The sequence below is a fragment of the Stegodyphus dumicola genome, chromosome 11 (assembly GCF_044657685.1).
Source record: "Stegodyphus dumicola isolate Sdum_Otavi_A_Nest chromosome 11, ASM4465768v1".
NCBI lineage: Eukaryota > Metazoa > Arthropoda > Arachnida > Araneae > Eresidae > Stegodyphus > Stegodyphus dumicola.
Window position 1 is genome coordinate 167,916,668 of NC_140778.1, and position 22,854 is coordinate 167,939,521.

A 22,854-nucleotide genomic window follows, 5' to 3' on the forward strand; every position below is an offset into this window, starting at 1 on the left:
AGTGCAGTTCGTCTTCCTCCCGCTAGCGAGGATGTAACTGGAAACAACAACAATTCCGCCAAGATACGTGATGACCCAAAGTTGCTCCAGAAACTCTACCGTCGTAACCGACGCAGAGCGGTCCGACTGATTTGCGGGGATGATTCACAGAGATGCCCAATTGGAAGACAGGATATACAAGATCACTTTGCTGCTGCCCTATGCAACAACCGAGTTGACACCTCAGTGTACACCTCACCATCCCCTCTCCCCAGAGAACTTGACCTCTCTCCATTTTCTCCTGCAGAGATCGCAAGGAAACTCTATTCAGCTGAAAACTCGGCACCCGGACACGATCGACTCTCATACAACCATTGGAAGGCCGTTGATCCGGACTGTACAGTACTCGCAGCCATCTTCAACATCTGCTTGAAAGCTAGGAAAGTCCCTGCAGCTTGGAAAGACTCTCGTACTATCCTGTTACCCAAAGGGGGTGACCCGCATAACATCAAAAACTGGCGTCCTATCTCGCTGAGTGTTACGATTGCCAAGCTGTTCTGTGGTTGCCTGGCACGACGGTTCACTTCTTGGCTCATCGACAACTGCATCCTCTCCCCGTCACAGAAGGGATTTCTACCCTTCGACGGGGTGTTTGAAAATAACTTCGTTGTTCAGCAGAGAATCCAGCTAGCACGGACCAGCCAATCTGACACCTGCCTGGCGTCATTGGACCTAACCAATGCCTTCGGATCCGTGCCCCACGATGCAATTTTTGCTGCGCTTCGAGCCTCTGGAGTTGGGAATCATTTCACCGAGCTGATACAGGAGCTGTACACGGATGCGTCCACACGCGTCTTCACAGAGGAAGGCCCCACGGATCCAATTCCAATTGACATCGGAGTACGTCAGGGTTGCCCCCTAAGTGGGCTGTTGTTCAACTTGACCATCAACCCGATACTTGTCGCAGTCCAAGGGCAAAGTCCTCTACACCGCATACTGGCGTATGCCGACGACCTACTGCTACTCGCGCCCTCCCCTGCGGAGCTGCAAACTCAACTCAATCTGACGCACAACCTGGTTGGAAAGCTTGGCCTCTACATCAACCCCAGAAAATGCTTCTCCCTACATATCTCCGGAGCTCGCCCAACGGGTGTCCGCCACTCTCAGTTCTCGATCGACGGCACTGCCATCAGGTGTCTTCGTGAGGGTGAAGGTGAGGAATTTTTGGGGAAACCAATTGGATTCAACCAACCACCGGACATCGAGGCACTCAATACTTACCTACAGAAATGCGAGATGATCCTGAATTCGCCACTTGCTCCCTGGCAGCGCATTGACGCGCTCAAATCCTTTGTGTTTCCATCAATGGATTTTGATATGAGGACGGCCCGGTTGAAGAAAACCGACTGGGCAAAGATTGACTCACATGTGCGCCCGCTACTAAAGAGGACTCTCAACCTACCTCCCGAGGCGGCAAATGAATATCTTTACGGCGCGAAGGAATCTGCATGCTTTGGTATCCCGCTGGCTGCCGAAAGCTCAGATATAGCAAGGATTGACAGCGCTTTCAAGTTGCTCACTTCATTGGACCCTGGGATACAACAGCTCGCTTGGGAGGACCTTACGCGACTTGTAAGTGGACGACTGAAAAGGGTTCCTTCCTTCTCTGAGATTGCAGCTTTCCTTTCGGGATGTGACGAAGACTTTCCCAGGAGCACCTCCAACCCAATTTCATCAGTTTGGTCCGCGGCCAGAAGCGCAGCCCGTCGCCTAAAAGTCACGTGGACAATTTCTGACGACCACACTGTGGAGATCTCTCATGACGGTACCACCATAACAGCCGGCAAGCGACGCCTTGTATTCCGCACCCTGCGGAATGCCATCAAGAAATCCCGCGCAGAGAAACTAATCACTTATCCCAACCAGGGCAAGGCGATGGAATGCGCAGCGGCTGCCAAAGCAAGCTCTCACTTTTTCCGGAACGGGGCATTTACACGATTCGCCGACTGGCGATTTATACATCGTGCAAGGCTAAACCTCGTCCCCCTGAACGGTGTTCGTCGCAATGTGAATGGCTCCCGTGGCTGCAGAAGATGCAACTTTGAGCTCGAGACCCTCCCGCATGTCCTCTGCCACTGCATGAGATACAGCCGTCTCTACCAAGCGAGGCACAATGCAGTGGTAGAGAGGATTAAAAAGGCAGCCAGTGGAAGGTGGCAGCTCCTCTCCGAGAACCGGCCAGTCAGAGGACTCCCGCTACGCCCGGACATCATCCTAACAAGAGACAACGCATGCCTCATCCTAGACATAACAGTTGCTTTTGACAACCGTCGGTCTTCATTTGATGCTGCTCGCCGAGAGAAGATGAACAAGTACCGTCCGCTAATCGAAGCACTGAAATCTACATACAACGATGTGCGCGTAGAAGCAATTGTAATCGGAGCACTAGGATCATGGGATCCAAACAACGATAAAGTTCTCAGCAGGATCTGCAGCAGGAAGTACGCATCACTTATGCGAAAGCTCATCGTAAGTGAAACAATAAGTAAATCAAGGGATATCTATGTGGAGCATCTCACGGACGTCAGACAGGAGAACTGGTAAATTTAACATGGACTCACTGAACTATCCGATTAAGTGTTCACAAAGTACAAACCCCCGAAATATGTAAGTAGAAAGAAAAACCTAGTATGTTGTACATAAGTGCTTGGTTCTGAAAATAGTTGTTGTACATATCTGCTTCGCTCTGTAAATAATTGTAAATAGAAAATTAATGTATAATAGAATTGTAAAATGATATTTCTGCCACGCAAATATCATTCTTCTGTAAAGTGGCCAAAAATATTGTTCAATAAAAAACATCTGTTCTTATCAGCTTAATATCTGATACGACGTCGATATGACGTCAAGATATTAAACTAATTTTTGCAGATAGGCTTGTGGTTAGGAATTTAGTCCGCCCTCGCCACGGGTTGGCCTGCTATGGCACTACTTGCAGGATACGGCCCACAATATATCCAAAAAGCAGAAACTTCACTCACCCACTGCATCCTCAGGAAAACGTCCTTTTAAAATGGCCCCTTCAAATTTCAGAAAACCGAAGGTCTGACAACATCATACCTTTGTACGAGTGTGCGGCGACCTGCCTTTTTTTTAACTTGCTATTGCTCGGGCCCCTCGTTCTTTTCCTCGGAATGGGAACATTCTGGAGCCTCGGGTTTAACCCTCGTTCTTTTCAGTGTCAAGTTCTGGTTTCTGTAAATACGAAGTTTTATTCGTATTTACAGAAATCCCATAAAATCCACATTTTTTCCCCGTACTGTTAACAACTTACTCATTCTGTCTGACTGATTGAAGGAAGATCGGACTCGAAATATCACTCAAATTTCATTTGCAGTAACATTTTTGTCTCATTTCATGTAAGTTTGAGAGAATTCCTATTCACATTTGCCAGATCTTTCCCTCTACAGCGCGCGTATACACATTGCTTCTTTCAACACACGAGCCTTTTTATTGTAAATAACTCTCAAAAGGGTGTAAAATGTTTGTAGGCACACTGCAGCAACAAAGATTTTTCTGTCTGTTTCCTAATGTTTTGTTTGTCTCTGTATGATTTCTAAACGCCAGCTAATTGTAATGGTCTACAATTATTGTTAAGGATTGTTGTATTTATGTTTTTATTCATTCATTCATTTATTTTGTTGGCACATTAATATTAACAAACGGGAAAATGCCAATAGATGGCTGCACTATGCTGGAAGCAGTTTATTCTGAGTTTTGAGATGGCTTGCCCGCCACTAGTGTGGAAGTGTAGAATACAAAGTAATCATTAATTGTAAATTAAAAAGTACTGTTTTATTGTACATATTACAAATGAATTTGTAAAGTGTTTTTTGTAATTTTTCTGTTTGTTTAATTGTTTTAAGTTCCTAATATTTCACTCTGTGTTTTCAAGTGCAACGTTTGAACTGAAGAGAGAGAGAGAGTATCTCTGAGTTGGAAACCATGTGCTGGACTGTGCATGTCGAGTTTGTGTCAATCAAACTCTGGCATTATGTAATGCAGTTTTGGCTGATAAATTTTACTGTCTCAATATTTGTTTTATCACAAAAAATAATTTCTTCCCAAGCATGGGCATTCGATAACTCCAGGAATATTTATTTATTTATTTTTGGTTTTGCTATTTTTATTGCCTTTGTAATTACATTTGTTTTATATTCACCTGCAGTGAAGAATGAGATTTTTCGGAGGAGGAAGCTACTCCAGAGAAATGAACACTTTCATGAATATTTCATTGTCCTCTTTTCCCATCTGAAAAAAAATTGAGAAAATACGAGAATATTATGTTGCATGGTGCATAAGCTTATAAAAGCTGGAGGAAAACACCGGAATTCAGTTGTTTACTTACTGCTGTTATTGACTGTAGCGATTTCGCGTTGAGATCGGATTAACTTTTTCTACTTTGAATTTTGTTCCGGCCAACGTTTCCGTAAAACGTCCAATATAACTACTGTAAGTTATTGCGATATTGTAGAAATATCTGTGAGGATATTTCAGCATTGTGGTTCATTTATTGTAGTAAGAATAAAATTTGCAATTGAATCTTGAATGAAATGAACTTTTGACGTCCTTGGCTTTTTAAAACTATCCCCGCCCAAGGAGGAGGGGACTGACGCCTCCAGAATGGGAACATTAGAAAGGACCGCAAAATGATCCACTTGACTAGACAGAAATTGGTCATCCTTGTACACCTCTTTTTTTGTAACACAGGAGGAGGATGAAATAACGACATATCATAAAAAACCCCCAAGCAGCACTCGCTAACCTGAGTCTTCTGCACCCCCTTCTCCCCCTGCACGAATGCTCAGGACTTTTGAAATATGAAAAATTGAAAGTGAATTCATCACGCCAGAGAATTCTGCATCGCTTCTCGGCCTTTTGGCTAAGATCAAAGTGTAGTAAGTCCCTGGAGCAGCTGTTGACCATGGAGTGCCCGCCGTTCCCGCTGGAGCTATCCCTGGATCCAATGGAGTCGTCCCTCTTGCTCCGGGATCAGCCGCTGATGCTTCCCAAGCCATCCCTGGATCTATTGGAGCCTCTCCTGGTGCGCCTGATGCAGAAGCTGAGGCCCCCGGATTGTCTGAGGCCATTCCTGCCTACCCTGGAGCTTCTGAAGACATCCCTGTGACGGCCGGAGCCTTCCCGGTTGCATCTGTCCCTGGATTGATCCAATCCGTTCCGGCTACTTCCCAAGTCGCCGCTGCAGACCATGGATCCTCCGATGGAAACTCTTGTGTCGTCGCTGGATCTGCCGGAGCTATTCCTGCCCTTGGAGCGAGTGCCTCTCCCGAAATTGCCACTGGAGTTTCCAGAGCTGTTCCTGCATCTTCTAGTGCCACTGCTCATCCTGGAGTCGCCGCTGTGGTCCCTAGTGCCACGCCTTGCCTGCCCGGAGCCGGCTCGTCTGCCAGGAGTGTGCCCACCTACTACTACGGGAGTATCGCCACTAGTGAAGCCACGCCCACCGGGTCGTCCTCCTTGCCCAGACACGTGCCAGCTTTCGTTACACCCTCTGGACCGCCCCTTTCCAAAGGTGGACACTTACGCCAACTGTTGGATAGAATTCAAGCCAAGACTTCTGGCTGCACACCGCTCCTACCTGTGGTCACTTGTCAACCTAGTGAACGAAGGACACCAGAGGGTTCATCACTCGCCAAGTCTGCTCACACGTCCTCCTCTGCCAAGGACACGCCCACCACACCCCAGTCTACATTCGCATGCTACGTCTGCGGATTGGAGTGTACGAGCAGAAGGGGCCTCAGAAGGCATACAAGGACGCACGTGCAGGAGAAAGACAGTCAGCTCCACCCACCTCCTGACAGAAGGGTAGCTGCGAGCATTCCTGGGTCATTGATCTCGCCCGTATGTCATCATACACGGGCTCGGACGGCGGCTGGTCATGCCTGCTCATCGAACACACTCACGATCTCACCCCCACGCACTTACGCTGAAGCTCTTTCTTCGCCATCCATGAGAGAGAGTTCTGCTCATCCTGCTTCAACCGGTCCTCTCTGCGCAGTGATCACCTCCACCGCGGGGACGGAGTCTCTGACGTCCAACGTACCTGCTAAATCCAAGGTGTTTCCTGCGGAGAACACAAGGAACTTGCTGCCACCTTCGGAGACGTCAATCCCGTCGACACCATACTTCACCCTCCCGGCCAGGAATTCTACTCCCACCGTCATACCTGGACCAAAGACTAATGCTTCCACACCTCAACTGGCGTCTGCCGTCACCTGCCCGGATTGTGGTCGCTCCTGCCTGAATAAGAAACAGCTGCGGTCCCATCGTCACCTCCGTCACAGACAGGCTCCGCCTCCCACCTCTCCTGGAGACGATGACTTTACCTCCTCAACTCCTGAGACACTGACTGACACCGCTTCTTCACCGCCCGCTGCTCCTGCACCAGGCCCCGTCCACACGGACTGCACTGCCTCTGGCTCAACAGACGCTGCTCCTCAACCTGCTTTAACTGCCACTGTCCCGGTGACCACTTCGCCTAGTAAAGACCTACCTGGTGAATCCGATGTCGCACCTCAAGTACCCTGCCAGACACGCTTGGATACTACCTCCAGCGCTGGAGACACGACTGATGCGGACGTCCTCATCCTATGCCTCACTCCCTCAGAAAGGACTGATCTGCTCTCTACTGAATTGCCCGCACCAGACAGCAATGTAATACGCTCACATGCTGCTACGACTTCTACTGAGCAAATTGCACCTGGCCCACGTCCTAGCAGGCCATTGCAGAACCTGTCAGTGAGGGAGCCTTTGCCTATGCCCACTCATGTGGAGAATCATGAGTCCTGCCCAGAGACATCCTGCCGACGTGACTCTATTGTCCATCTACTCTTCCCGATGCAAGACACACTCCACTGCACCGAAAGGGACTGCCATAGGACATTCCATTCGAAACGCTGGACCCAACTCCGCCACTCGCTCTGCAGACACCTCTTGTACACACATGGCATAGATGTTGCTAGCACTCGGAACTGGTGTGCACACTGCCTATTGCCCATCGCCGTTAAGGTCTCGACCCATCAATGCTTTAGAGACCGGCCCGTAGTCGTCGAATCGGGCATTCAACATCGTTGGAGATGTACCCAGTGCGACTTCTCATGCCAAACACGGGGTGGATTCCTTAACCACCAAGCACGCCACCGACGTGAACGGCAGCGCTTACTCCAGCCACCTCTAGTGACGCCTCTCCTTCCCTCCACCTCGGCAAGACGACAGGCACGGACTGCACGATTCCGTACATCTCGCCAAGATGATGCTAGAACTGATGGACCTTCCACTGCCTACCAATCGACAAGTGCAACAGACCCTAATACCTTGCCCTATCAAGAGGATGCCGCACCTCCAGGAACAGACATGAGGACTACCCCACAGGTTGATGCGCCTTTGACTGACAATCTGGGAACCAACCCTTCCTTTGAAGAACACTCCCCGGAGCCGTCCTTCCCGGATTCGCCTTCACCTACCGGTCCTACAGTTACACCCGACTCACCGGTTCCAGAAGCCGTATCGGATGATGCCGAGAGATCTCCACTGGGTGGTGTAGAAATACAAGTCACGTCCCCCCTTGAACACTTCGTAGAACGACTGGAAGAGTTTTCCGACCCGATGACCACTGAGGAGTGGGATGCCTTTTCCACGTTACTTGACGAGATCTTGATGGCCGCCGCGAGTGCAGTTCGTCTTCCTCCCGCTAGCGAGGATGTAACTGGAAACAACAACAATTCCGCCAAGATACGTGATGACCCAAAGTTGCTCCAGAAACTCTACCGTCGTAACCGACGCAGAGCGGTCCGACTGATTTGCGGGGATGATTCACAGAGATGCCCAATTGGAAGACAGGATATACAAGATCACTTTGCTGCTGCCCTATGCAACAACCGAGTTGACACCTCAGTGTACACCTCACCATCCCCTCTCCCCAGAGAACTTGACCTCTCTCCATTTTCTCCTGCAGAGATCGCAAGGAAACTCTATTCAGCTGAAAACTCGGCACCCGGACACGATCGACTCTCATACAACCATTGGAAGGCCGTTGATCCGGACTGTACAGTACTCGCAGCCATCTTCAACATCTGCTTGAAAGCTAGGAAAGTCCCTGCAGCTTGGAAAGACTCTCGTACTATCCTGTTACCCAAAGGGGGTGACCCGCATAACATCAAAAACTGGCGTCCTATCTCGCTGAGTGTTACGATTGCCAAGCTGTTCTGTGGTTGCCTGGCACGACGGTTCACTTCTTGGCTCATCGACAACTGCATCCTCTCCCCGTCACAGAAGGGATTTCTACCCTTCGACGGGGTGTTTGAAAATAACTTCGTTGTTCAGCAGAGAATCCAGCTAGCACGGACCAGCCAATCTGACACCTGCCTGGCGTCATTGGACCTATCCAATGCCTTCGGATCCGTGCCCCACGATGCAATTTTTGCTGCGCTTCGAGCCTCTGGAGTTGGGAATCATTTCACCGAGCTGATACAGGAGCTGTACACGGATGCGTCCACACGCGTCTTCACAGAGGAAGGCCCCACGGATCCAATTCCAATTGACATCGGAGTACGTCAGGGTTGCCCCCTAAGTGGGCTGTTGTTCAACTTGACCATCAACCCGATACTTGTCGCAGTCCAAGGGCAAAGTCCTCTACACCGCATACTGGCGTATGCCGACGACCTACTGCTACTCGCGCCCTCCCCTGCGGAGCTGCAAACTCAACTCAATCTGACGCACAACCTGGTTGGAAAGCTTGGCCTCTACATCAACCCCAGAAAATGCTTCTCCCTACATATCTCCGGAGCTCGCCCAACGGGTGTCCGCCACTCTCAGTTCTCGATCGACGGCACTGCCATCAGGTGTCTTCGTGAGGGTGAAGGTGAGGAATTTTTGGGGAAACCAATTGGATTCAACCAACCACCGGACATCGAGGCACTCAATACTTACCTACAGAAATGCGAGATGATCCTGAATTCGCCACTTGCTCCCTGGCAGCGCATTGACGCGCTCAAATCCTTTGTGTTTCCATCAATGGATTTTGATATGAGGACGGCCCGGTTGAAGAAAACCGACTGGGCAAAGATTGACTCACATGTGCGCCCGCTACTAAAGAGGACTCTCAACCTACCTCCCGAGGCGGCAAATGAATATCTTTACGGCGCGAAGGAATCTGCATGCTTTGGTATCCCGCTGGCTGCCGAAAGCTCAGATATAGCAAGGATTGACAGCGCTTTCAAGTTGCTCACTTCATTGGACCCTGGGATACAACAGCTCGCTTGGGAGGACCTTACGCGACTTGTAAGTGGACGACTGAAAAGGGTTCCTTCCTTCTCTGAGATTGCAGCTTTCCTTTCGGGATGTGACGAAGACTTTCCCAGGAGCACCTCCAACCCAATTTCATCAGTTTGGTCCGCGGCCAGAAGCGCAGCCCGTCGCCTAAAAGTCACGTGGACAATTTCTGACGACCACACTGTGGAGATCTCTCATGACGGTACCACCATAACAGCCGGCAAGCGACGCCTTGTATTCCGCACCCTGCGGAATGCCATCAAGAAATCCCGCGCAGAGAAACTCATCACTTATCCCAACCAGGGCAAGGCGATGGAATGCGCAGCGGCTGCCAAAGCAAGCTCTCACTTTTTCCGGAACGGGGCATTTACACGATTCGCCGACTGGCGATTTATACATCGTGCAAGGCTAAACCTCGTCCCCCTGAACGGTGTTCGTCGCAATGTGAATGGCTCCCGTGGCTGCAGAAGATGCAACTTTTAGCTCGAGACCCTCCCGCATGTCCTCTGCCACTGCATGAGATACAGCCGTCTCTACCAAGCGAGGCACAATGCAGTGGTAGAGAGGATTAAAAAGGCAGCCAGTGGAAGGTGGCAGCTCCTCTCCGAGAACCGGCCAGTCAGAGGACTCCCGCTACGCCCGGACATCATCCTAACAAGAGACAACGCATGCCTCATCCTAGACATAACAGTTGCTTTTGACAACCGTCGGTCTTCATTTGATGCTGCTCGCCGAGAGAAGATGAACAAGTACCGTCCGCTAATCGAAGCACTGAAATCTACATACAACGATGTGCGCGTAGAAGCAATTGTAATCGGAGCACTAGGATCATGGGATCCAAACAACGATAAAGTTCTCAGCAGGATCTGCAGCAGGAAGTACGCATCACTTATGCGAAAGCTCATCGTAAGTGAAACAATAAGTAAATCAAGGGATATCTATGTGGAGCATCTCACGGACGTCAGACAGGAGAACTGGTAAATTTAACATGGACTCACTGAACTATCCGATTAAGTGTTCACAAAGTACAAACCCCCGAAATATGTAAGTAGAAAGAAAAACCTAGTATGTTGTACATAAGTGCTTGGTTCTGAAAATAGTTGTTGTACATATGTGCTTCGCTCTGTAAATAATTGTAAATAGAAAATTAATGTATAATAGAATTGTAAAATGATATTTCTGCCACGCAAATATCATTCTTCTGTAAAGTGGCCAAAAATATTGTTCAATAAAAAACATCTGTTCTTATCAGCTTAATTTGCCGGTTTGATTTATTTTTATAGGTTCACCGGTGGATATGCTGATAGAGTAGTTGCCTCGTCCGGAGGGCGGAGCCAAGGTGGATCTTTGGTAAGTTTTGCTTTATTTTGTCTCTTTTTCTCCTACTGATGCTTGATGGGTTGGTGACCTTTACTTGCGTCAGTAGGAACCTTTCCTTTCCCTGTGAGCGTGCAGGTGTCTTTTCCCGCTATCACCGAACTAGCCGTTTTCGGTTAATCCATGTGATGGGTGGGGTCTAACTTTTTCTACCTCTTTCCTGTCTATTCTTGCTCTTCTTTAGTATTTTTTCCATATTTAGTGTTAAAATGCTTTCGTTGAGCCCTTATTTTTTCCTTTGCACAAACTCACTATTATGGTGGGCGTGGTCTTTCCTTTATTTCATCCCTATCTCTTTGCTCCTTCCGCTATCGTTTGTTTCGTTTTATTTATTTTTCCCATGTCCAGGTTAGTTTCGATCTAACTGGTTGGTTTTTATGCTTACTCGGATTAGTGTCCCGGAGTAGCCGTGAGCCCTTAGCCTGTGTTCTGCCACAGGTCAGGGATCGAGTAAGCTTCCGATTACCCATCCATGTGAAAAGGACACCCGGCTGGGTACGGCCTTTAGTGGGGCGTAATCTTCCAAGTCCTGGTCATCGTCTTTGCTCTCCTGTCAATGGTTTTTCCTTTCGAGTATTTAGTCTCGATAGGTGCCTCGACCCCCAGTTCGTCGTGGGTCCAGGGACTTACCTCCATTGGTGTCTTAGCAGACAGGCCACTCGGCTGAGTGAATCCTTAGCTCGACACCAATTTCCATCCAAATCGGCTAGTTGCACGCGCTAGTTTCTCCGCCTACCCTGGTTATGTTTTTTTTTTTTTTTTTTTTTCCCTACCAGATCCACCCAAAGCTTCGACAGTTGCTCTTGCCCTCTGACTGTTTTATGTTTGATCTTGCCAAAAGTGCTTTGTTCTTGCTTTTTGTGCTGCTGTGTTTCTCTCCATTTTTTTCAGCTATGCCTGGACCACCGAATGATGCCGGCTCCTCGAGTGACTACATTCCAGTTCCGGTTCGTCCGCCCAGAATCCCGTCGCCAACAACTCCTGGCCTACCTCGGATGTTGCCTACGGCTTCTACGATACCTGCTGTGGATACCTCTCTTGCTGTGTCGTCACCTCAGCCCTGCTCTGTCACCTGTCTGCCTGTTGAAAACCATGCTTCTGCTATGCGTTCCAGCTCAAGACCTCCTGTCCGACATGTTGCTGCGGCTGCCACGCCTTCCGGTCCTCCACTGCTACGAGGTGGTAATCTCAGGCAACTCCTAGCAAAGATCTACGAAAGGTCGCCTGACTCAGTTTACCGTCGCTCTTGTGGCTCACCTCCTGGACCCCGCTCTTCACAGTCTCCCACCTTGGATCTTCATCCCACTGGATCTTCGTCTGACTCGCCTGCCTCTTCTCTCTTTGATGTTTCCTCTGACTCGCCAGTGTGCCACCACACTCGTTCGCGTGCTGCTGTCAAACATACCTGCTCTGGACCGCCTCCTCCTGGATCTCCTTCCACGATGTCTCCTGATTGCACAGTTGTCCCTGCACCTAGCGGCGACATCTTGCCTCCTGTCTGCCCTGTGACGTCTGCCCCAGGTTCCTCATCTTGCGCCAGTGATCCGACTGCCGTGTCCTCCTGTCTGCCGGATGCCAGCATCTCCGTTTCCCCTTCTCCTCCTCCGCCTGCCTTGATCATCTGTGGTGACTGTGGAATGTCCTGTATCAACAAGAAACAGCTGCGCTTCCACTGGTACCGACGTCACAGATCCTCTCCCAGCTCTGACTCTCCTCGTGATTTCCGGCTTCCTGCTTCTGATTCTCCGACTACCGCCCCCAGAACTTCGCCTCCTCCCAGTTCTCCTGGCCTTGACACCACCTACATCGGCCATCAGGGTCCTGATTCCACTTGTCGGGTCGACTCTACGCTGCATCTCGTCTTTCCTGTCAACGACGTCTTCTCCTGCACGGAAGTAAACTGCAGCCTTCTATTTAGGTCCAACTCCTGGTCAAGGATGAAGAAGTCTCTCACACGCCACCTTCTCCAGGAGCATCAGCTTCCCATCTCTTCCTGCATGAAATGGTGCAGTCACTGTTGCATGCTCTTGGTGAACAAGGTGTCTTCCCATTCCTGCTTCCGTTCTTCTCCTACTGTCCTCTCGTCTGGTGCTTCGTTCCGGTGGAAATGTTCAGTGTGTCCCTTCTCCTGTCCTTCCAGAAAAGGTCTCTTCAACCACTCTGCCTTCCATCAGCGAGCTGAACGTAATGCTACCTCTGATAATATTGCTCTCCCTCTTCCTGTCCCTCAAAGACCGAGAAGACCACGCCAACAACCTACCCAGGTTTCTCCTGCTGCTGCTTCCACGGTGCCTGCTCCTCCGCCTGCTGTACCCGCCGTTCCTATGAATGATGCTCTTGCCTCGACTGCCGCACCCTCGCCTCCTGTTCCTTCTGCTGCAGTCTCTCCAGAGCGTCCTCACTCATCTCCTACTTCTTCACCTGGTACTCCTGCTTCTCCTGCCAGAAGATCATCTCCTTCTGCTTCTCCAGTCTCTCCTGCACTTTCCTCGCCGGCTCTCTCGCTCTCTGCTCCAGCGGACGACTTTCTCAATTCAAGCTTCCTTGATGATGGATTCTCCGTTCCTTCCGGTAGCCTTCGTGACTCCGCGACTGTTCCCTCCATTGACACCCTGCTTCCGGATGATTCCCCACTGCTGCAGTTCAGCGAGACCCTCCAGCGCCTCTCCTCTGCTCCAGATGACAATAACACCTGGTCCGAATTCGAGACCTGCCTTGATGCCATCATCTCCTCTGCCTCTGATACTGTCAAGCTCCCTCCACCTGTGCCTCCTGAAGAGTCTGGGTTTCGCCGCACACCGGACGCCTCCAATCCCCGTGTCATACAGAGGATCTACCGGATGAATCGTCGGAGAGCCCTCCGACTCATCACCCAACGTGACTCCTCTTTCTGTGCGATTCCTGCGGAAGATCTTGCTGCCCACTTCTCTGAAAAGTACTCTCCACGGGATGCAGACACTTCCATCTTCTGCCAGCATGCTTCTGATCGTCCTCCTGTTGACATGTCGCCGTTCTCCCCTTCTGAAGTGCGTTCCAAGCTGATGGCTTGTGAAAATTCCGCGCCTGGCCCTGATCGGCTTTCTTACAGACACTGGAGAGATGTCGACCCCGAATGCAAGGCACTTTGTGCTATTTTTAACATCTGCTTGAAGCTGCGACGCATTCCGGCCTCTTGGAAGTCCTCTCGCACGTTTCTTATCTTCAAGGATGGGGACCCCTCCGTTATTGACAACTGGCGACCCATCGCCCTTAGCTCGTGCATATCAAGGCTCTTTGCTGGTTGCATGGCACGTCGTTTCTCCAGCTGGCTTTCTACACACGACGTTCTCAGCCCCTGCCAGAAAGGTTTCCTTGCTCATGATGGTGTCTTTGAACACAATTTCATCCTCCACAGTCAACTCCAATTAGCTCGTCGATCCAGGTCTGAATTGTGCTTAGCATCCTTAGACATTTCTAATGCCTTTGGATCCGTGCCACACTCAGCCATCTATGCTGCTCTCTCTGACTCCGGTGTTGGTGACGACTTCTCTTCCCTCATCAGGTCCTTCTACAGTGGCTCTACCACCTCCTTCTTGTCAAGTGATGGCACGTCCTGTCCTGTCGACATCCACGCTGGGGTTCGCCAAGGCTGCCCACTTAGCGGACTCCTATTCAACCTTGTCATCGACCCCGTCCTTCGCTGTGTTGAATCGATGTCTCCGGTTCCAAAGATTCTGGCCTATGCTGATGACCTCCTCCTGTTGGCGCCTTCTCCTGAAGCACTCCAGCATGACCTCCTCCGGGTCCAAGATGCATGTTCCAGGCTCAATCTCTTGCTGAACCCCAAGAAGTGCCGCTCCTTCCACTTCTCTGCTGTTCGCTCCTCCCGTGTTCTTCCGACTGCCTTCTACATCGCTGAAGTTCCAATTCCTGCACTTAAAGAGGGTGAATTCTTCAAGTTTCTTGGTAAGCCCATTGGCTTCAACCTCCCGCCTGCACGTGCCCAACTCCGCGACTTCTTGTCACTGGCCAAGTGTATTTCTGAATCTAAGCTGGCACCCTGGCAACGGATTGATGCTCTTAAGACCTTCTTCTTCCCGTCGCTCCTGTTTCACATGAGGACGTCTCAGTTCTCCAAAACTGACTGGAAAAAGATCGACGATCTCCTCAAGCCTGCTATTAAAAGGACCCTGAACCTCCCCCCAGAAGCCTCCAATAACTATCTCTACGGCCTCTCCGGGAAAGGTTCCTTCGGTGTCCCTCTTGCCGCCGAAGACTCCGACATTGCTGCTGTGGACGGTGCGTTTAAGCTCCTAACATCTAGGGACTCACTCGTTCGCAAGCTTGCTTGGGATGATCTTTGTGGATACATTCGCGCTCGGATCCAGCTGTCTCCATCTCCTTCTATCGTCAGCCAGTTCCTTTCTGCATCGGATGAGGGACCATTCGCCGCCACCAGCAACCCCACCTCTTCACTATGGTCTGCTGCCCGCGCTGCCTCTCGCCGCCTTAACATCTCCTGGAGCTTTGACAACGACGGCTGCCCTTCCATCTCCTGTGGGAATTCTACCATCTTTCCTAGCAACAGGAACTCTATTTTCAAATCCTTTCGTCACCTTAGAAGATCTTGCAGGCTCCAAGATTTGGTGAATCTCCCAAGTCAAGGAAAATCCATGGAATGCGTTTCGGCTGCACGTGCAAGCTCACACTTCTTCCATGAGGGATCGTTCATTCGCTTTGCCGACTGGCGCTTTATCCACCGCGCCCGCCTCAACCTCGTGCCACTGAACGCCTCCAAACCATGGGATCGCACTCGCCGTGCATGTCGTCGCTGCCCCTTTCCAGAGGAGACTCTGCCTCATGTAATCTGTCATTGCATGAAGTATTCGCGGCTCTACCAGAACAGGCACAATTCCATCGTCAAGAGGTTAAAGGATGCTGCTTCTGGTCGCTGGAACGTCCTTTCTGAGAATCTGGCTATTGAAGGATCTTCCCTGAGACCCGATCTTGTCCTTTCCAAAGACGACTCTTGCCTCATTATTGATGTGACCGTCGCCTTTGAGAATCGACTCGCCTCTTTTCAACATGCAAGAACTGAGAAGGAGACCAAATATCGTCCTGTTGCCGACCTTCTAAGAAGAAAGTTTAGAAATGTTCGTACCGAGGCCATTGTTGTTGGTGCTCTAGGATCATGGGATCCGGCAAATGACAGAGTTGTGAGACGTCTCTGCACAAATAAGTATGCAAACTTAATGCGCAAACTTATTGTTAGCGAAACCATCCGGGCATCGAGAGACATTTATATCGAACATTTAACAGGCACACGCCAAAACAATCAAAACAACCAGTGATGTACATAATGCTAAATATTTTATTGTAAATAACGTTAAAGAAATTATATTGTTACGTCTTCATTGTTTTATCTTTTTGTCGAAATTCTTTATATTATTTATTAATAACGAAAATCGCACTGCGTGCGTCATTGTCTGACACGCCATGATCAGATCAATGCTGTGTAAAATGGCATGGAATATTTTAAATAAAGAATCTGTTCTTATCAGCTTAATATCTGATACGACGTCGACATGACGTCAAGATATTAAACTAATTTTTGCAGATAGGCTTGTGGTTAGGAATTAAGTCCGCCCTCGCCACGGGTTGGCCTGCTATGGCACTACTTGCAGGATACGGCCCACAATATATCCAAAAAGCAGAAACTTCACTCACCCACTGCATCCTCAGGAAAACGTCCTTTTAAAATGGCCCCTTCAAATTTCAGAAAACCGAAGGTCTGACAACATCATACATTTGTACGAGTGTGCGGCGACCTGCCTTTTTTTTAACTTGCTATTGCTCGGGCCCCTCGTTCTTTTCCTCGGAATGGAAACATTCTGGAGCCTCGGGTTTAACCCTCGTTCTTTTCAGTGTCAAGTTCTGGTTTCTGTAAATACGAAGTTTTATTCGTATTTACAGAAATCCCATAAAATCCACATTTTTTTCCCCGTACTGTTAACAACTTACTCATTCTGTCTGACTGATTGAAGGAAGATCGGACTCGAAATATCACTCAAATTTCATTTGCAGTAACATTTTTGTCTCATTTCATGTAAGTTTGAGAGAATTCCTATTCACATTTGCCAGATCTTTCCCACTACAGCGCGCGTATACACATTGCTTCTTTCAACACACGAGCCTTTTTATTGTAAATAACTCTCAAAAGGGTGTAAAATGTTTGTAGGCACACTGCAGCAACAAAGATTTTTCTGTCTGCTTCCTAATGTTTTGTTTGTCTCTGTATGATTTCTAAACGCCAGCTAATTGTAATGGTCTACAATTATTGTTAAGGATTGTTGTATTTATGTTTTTATTCATTCATTCATTTATTTTGTTGGCACATTAATATTAACAAACGGGAAAATGCCAATAGATGGCTGCACTATGCAGGAAGCAGTTTATTCTGAGTTTTGAGATGGCTTGCCCGCCACTAGTGTGGAAGTGTAGAATACAAAGTAATCATTAATTGTAAATTAAAAAGTACTGTTTTATTGTACATATTACAAATGAATTTGTAAAGTGTTTTTTGTAATTTTTCTGTTTGTTTAATTGTTTTAAGTTCCTAATATTTCACTCTGTGTTTTCAAGTGCAACGTTTGAACTGAAGAGAGAGAGAGAGTATCTCTGAGTTGGAAACCATGTGCTGGACTGTGCATGTCGAGTTTGTGTCAATCAAACTCTGGCATTATGTAATGCAGTTTTGGCTGATAAATTTTACTGTCTCAATATTTGTTTTATCACAAAAAATAATTTCTTCCCAAGCATGGGCATTCGATAACTCCAGGAATATTTATTTATTTATTTTTGGTTTTGCTATTTTTATTGCCTTTGTAATTACATTTGTTTTATATTCACCTGCAGTGAAGAATGAGATTTTTCGGAGGAGGAAGCTACTCCAGAGAAATGAACACTTTCATGAATATTTCATTGTCCTCTTTTCCCATGTGAAAAAAAATTGAGAAAATACGATAATATTATGTTGCATGGTGCATAAGCTTATAAAAGCTGGAGGAAAACACCGGAATTCAGTTGTTTACTTACTGCTGTTATTGACTGTAGCGATTTCGCGTTGAGATCGGATTAACTTTTTCTACTTTGAATTTTGTTCCGGCCAACGTTTCCGTAAAACGTCCAATATAACTACTGTAAGTTATTGCGATATTGTAGAAATATCTGTGAGGATATTTCAGCATTGTGGTTCATTTGCTGTAGTAAGAATAAAATTTGCAATTGAATCTTGAATGAAATGAACTTTTGACGTCCTTGGCTTTTTAAAACTAGCCCCGCCCAAGGAGGAGGGGACTGACGCCTCCAGAATGGGAACATTAGAAAGGACCGCAAAATGATCCACTTGACTAGACAGAAATTGGTCATCCTTGTACACCTCTTTTTTTGTAACACAGGAGGAGGATGAAATAACGACATATCATAAAAAACCCCCAAGCAGCACTCGCTAACCTGAGTCTTCTGCACCCCCTTCTCCCCCTGCACGAATGCTCAGGACTTTTGAAATATGAAAAATTGAAAGTGAATTCATCACGCCAGAGAATTCTGCATCGCTTCTCGGCCTTTTGGCTAAGATCAAAGTGTAGTACGCGTCGGCCTCCACTGACCACCTCCATGTCACGCGCTCCTGCCGCTACCACGCCTGTCGTCAGTGACTCCAGCACGACTCCTCCGCCTGTCGTTGATGTTCCCCCTGCTCTTTCTTCAGCTTCTGTGCCGTTTCCGACTTGTTCTGGCCCCATCCCGCCTCCATGCCCGTCTGGAGTGTCCGACCTGTTTGCTGTGCCTGCCCACACTTCGCCAGCCCAGACGCTCACTACTGGCTCCACCTCTCCTCCTGCTCAGGACTTCGTCGCTCCTGCCCGGATCATTGGGACTCCCTCTCTGCAGACCTCGCCTTCAGGCTCTTCGCCTGCTCTCTCTCTTTCCGCTCCCATGGATGACACTTTGTTGGATTTCCAGCCTGATTCTGACTCTGTCCCGCCTCCTGGGACTGCAGAAGATTCACCTCCGATCTCGTCCACTGATGTCTTGCTGCCACCCGAGTCGCCGCTTCTACAATTTAATGACACTCTCACCCGCCTTCTGACTTCGCCTGTGAATGATGAGTCCTGGTCTGAGTTCGTGGTCTGCCTCGACTACATCATCTCTTCTTCTGCAGAGTTTGTGAAGCTCCCGCCTCCTGTGCCTTTCTCGGGCTCTGTTGCCAGACGCCCTCCTGATGCTTCCAATCCTCGAGTTATCCAGCGGATTTATCGTACTAACAGAAGAAGAGCTCTTCGATTGATCACTTCTAACTCTTCCTCCTTCTGCTCCATCCCTGCTGAAGTACTTGCTTCCTACTTCACTGACAAGTACTCCCATCGTGATGCCGATGTTACAATCTTCACTCAGTGCCCTGCGGATCGCCCTCCTCTGGACTGGTCACCGTTTTCTCCAATGGAAGTTCGTTCTAAACTCCTTGCCTGTGAGAATTCTGCGCCCGGCCCTGACCGGCTCTCTTTTCTGCATTGGAAGGAAGTTGATCCTGATTGTAAAGCTCTATGTGCCATCTTCAACATCTGCATGAAGTTCAAGAAGATTCCTCCTGCCTGGAAGTTATCTCGCACCTTCATGATCCACAAGCATGGTGACGCAGATAATATTGACAACTGGAGACCCATCGCCCTGAGTTCTTCTATATCCAGACTCTTTGCCGGCTGCTTGGCTCGTCGCCTGTCGAACTGGTTGTCATCCAATGATGTGCTTAGTCCGTGCCAGAAGGGCTTTATGGCTCATGATGGAGTATTCGAGCACAACTTCATTGTCAGCAGTCAGCTACAGCTTACCCGACGTTCCAGATCCAGTCTCTGCCTCGCTTCCTTAGATATTTCGAATGCCTTCGGTTCCGTCTCTCACTTGGCCATCTTCTCTGCTCTCGCCTCCTCTGGAGTTGGTGAGGACTTTGTCTCTCTGATCAAGTCTTTTTACAGTGGATCGAGCACTACCTTTCTCTCCAGTGATGGTACGTCTGGCCCTGTGGACATCAATGCCGGTGTACGCCAAGGATGCCCCCTTAGTGGTCTCTTGTTCAATCTTGTTATTGACCCTGTCCTGCGCAGTATTGACACTTCGTCATCTGTTCCGCCCATCCTCGCATACGCTGACGATATCCTTCTGCTGGCCCCATCTCCTGACATCTTGCAAGAAAATCTCCACAGAGTTCATGCTGCCTGCACAAGACTTGGTCTCGCCCTTAACCCCAGGAAGTGTTGCTCCTTACACTTCTCTGCTGTCCGCAGATCAAGGGTTCTTCCGACCACCTTTTGCATTGACAGTACTCCCATCCCTGTCCTTAAGGAATGCGACTTCTTCAGGTTTCTGGGAAAGCCAATTGGGTTCCATCTCCCCCCCGCTCGTGCTCAGCTCCGGGACTTCCTCTCTCTGGCCCAAGACATTGTGAATTCCAAGCTTGCTCCGTGGCAACGGATCAACGCCCTAAAGACCTTCTTCTTTCCTTCGCTCCTCTTTCACATGAGAACATCTCAGCTCTCGAAGGGGGACTGGAAGAAGATAGATGACTTCCTGAAGCCTGCCATCAAGCGTACCCTTAATCTTCCTCCGGAAGCCTCCAACAATTATCTTTATGGTCTTTCCGGACAGGGTGCTTTTGGGATTCCAATCGCTGCCGAGGATGCTGACATTGCCGCTGTGGATGGAGCTTTCAAGTTACTCTGCTCCAAGGACCCCCTGGTTCGCCAACTTGCCTGGGACGATCTGCGAAACTACATCAAGGCACGGATTCATCTTGAGCCCTCCCCAGCACTTGTCAGTCAGTTCCTTTCCGCCTCGGACGAAGCTCCGTTCACGGCCACCAGCAACCCCATCTCTTCTCTTTGGTCCGCCGCACGTGCTGCCTCGCGCCGTCTTCACGTTTCCTGGACACTGGATGCTGATGGCTCTCCTTCCATCTCCTGTGGGACGTCCACCATCTTCCCCAGTGGCAGAAATACCATCTTCAGCTCCTTTCGGCACCTCAGAAGGTCATCCAGGCTCCAGGATCTTATTCAGCTTCCAAATCAAGGAAAGGCCATGGAGTGTGTCTCCGCTGCGCGGGCTAGTTCACACTTTTTCCAAGATGGTTCCTTTCTGCGCTTCGCCGACTGGAGGTTTGTTCATCGTGCCAGGCTTAACCTGGTACCTTTGAATGCTGCCAAGCCCTGGGATCGTTCACGCAGGGGATGTCGCCGCTGCCGTTGCCCCGATGAGACCCTTCCACATGTTCTTGGGCATTGCATGAGGAACTCCAGAATCTACCAGCAACGTCATAACGCTATCGTCAAAAGGATAAAAGACGCCGCTTCCGGAAGATGGCACGTACTACATGAAAACCAGACCGTTGCCGGGACTTCCCTCAAGCCTGACCTTGTGTTGTCCAAGGATGACTGCTGCATTATTATTGACGTCACAGTCCCCTTTGAAAACCGGAGGCAAGCTTTTCGGGACGCTAGGAAGGCCAAGGAGGACAAATATCTTCCCCTCGTCGACCTCTTTCGCCGTTCCTACCGAAGTGTTCGCGTCGAAGCTATCATTGTTGGTATGCTCGGATCATGGGACCCAGAAAACGACAAGATCATCAGGAGACTATGCTCAAATAAATATGCAAACCTGATGAGAAAACTCATCGTCAGCGAGACGATAAGACATTCCAGGGATATATACATCGAACATCTTACCGGAATTCGCCAGACCCAGCAGACAAATTAAAGATGGACACTCCTGAAAAAGTTATACTACATGTATATACTGTGTGGAACTGTACACATCACATCTGTAAATATTCTTTGTTTAATGTAAATATCTAATCTAAATTTTGACAATTTTTTTATAATTTCTCTTTATCTTACTCATGCTATTATTATCAAAATCGCACTGCGTGCGTTATTGTCTGATGTGCCATGATCAGAACAATAGCTTTGTAAAATGGCATGAAATATTGAAAATATAAAAAATCTGTTCTTATCAGCTTAATTTGCCGGTTTGATTTATTTTTATAGGTTCACCGGTGGATATGCTGATAGAGTAGTTGCCTCGTCCGGAGGGCGGAGCCAAGGTGGATCTTTGGTAAGTTTTGCTTTTTTTTGTCTCTTTTTCTCCTACTGATGCTTGATGGGTTGGTGACCTTTACTTGCGTCAGTAGGAACCTTTCCTTTCCCTGTGAGCGTGCAGGTGTCTTTTCCCGCTATCACCGAACTAGCCGTTTTCGGTTAATCCATGTGATGGGTGGGGTCTAACTTTTTCTACCTCTTTCCTGTCTATTCTTGTTCTTCTTTAGTATTTTTTCGCTATTTAGTGTTAAAATGCTTTCGTTGAGCCCTTATTTTTTCCTTTGCACAAACTCACTATTATGGTGGGCGTGGTCTTTCCTTTATTTCATCCCTATCTCTTTGCTCCTTCCGCTATCGTTTGTTTCGTTTTATTTATTTTTCCCATGTCCAGGTTAGTTTCGATCTAACTGGTTGGTTTTTATGCTTACTCGGATTAGTGTCCCGGAGTAGCCGTGAGCCCTTAGCCTGTGTTCTGCCACAGGTCAGGGATCGAGTAAGCTTCCGATTACCCATCCATGTGAAAAGGACACCCGGCTGGGTACGGCCTTTAGTGGGGCGTAATCTTCCAAGTCCTGGTCATCGTCTTTGCTCTCCTGTCAATGGTTTTTCCTTTCGAGTATTTAGTCTCGATAGGTGCCTCGACCCCCAGTTCGTCGTGGGTCCAGGGACTTACCTCCATTGGTGTCTTAGCAGACAGGCCACTCGGTTGAGTGAATCCTTAGCTCGACACCAATTTCCATCCAAATCGGCTAGTTGCACGCGCTAGTTTCTCCGCCTACCCTGGTTATGTTTTTTTTTTTTTTTTTTTTTTTTTTTTTTTTTTTTTTCCTACCAGATCCACCCAAAGCTTCGACAGTTGCTCTTGCCCTCTGACTGTTTTATGTTTGATCTTGCCAAAAGTGCTTTGTTCTTGCTTTTTGTGCTGCTGTGTTTCTCTCCATTTTTTTTCAGCTATGCCTGGACCACCGAATGATGCCGGCTCCTCGAGTGACTACATTCCAGTTCCGGTTCGTCCGCCCAG

At 48.7% G+C, this 22,854-nt stretch overlaps 2 pseudogenes; both read left to right on the top strand.

Moving 5' to 3' along the window:
• The first annotated feature begins 2,820 nt into the window (after positions 1-2,820).
• Positions 2,821-2,994, top strand: LOC146994781 (U2 spliceosomal RNA; annotated as a pseudogene).
• Positions 2,995-16,206: 13,212 nt separating this feature from the next.
• Positions 16,207-16,387, top strand: LOC146994782 (U2 spliceosomal RNA; annotated as a pseudogene).
• Positions 16,388-22,854: the final 6,467 nt, after the last annotated feature.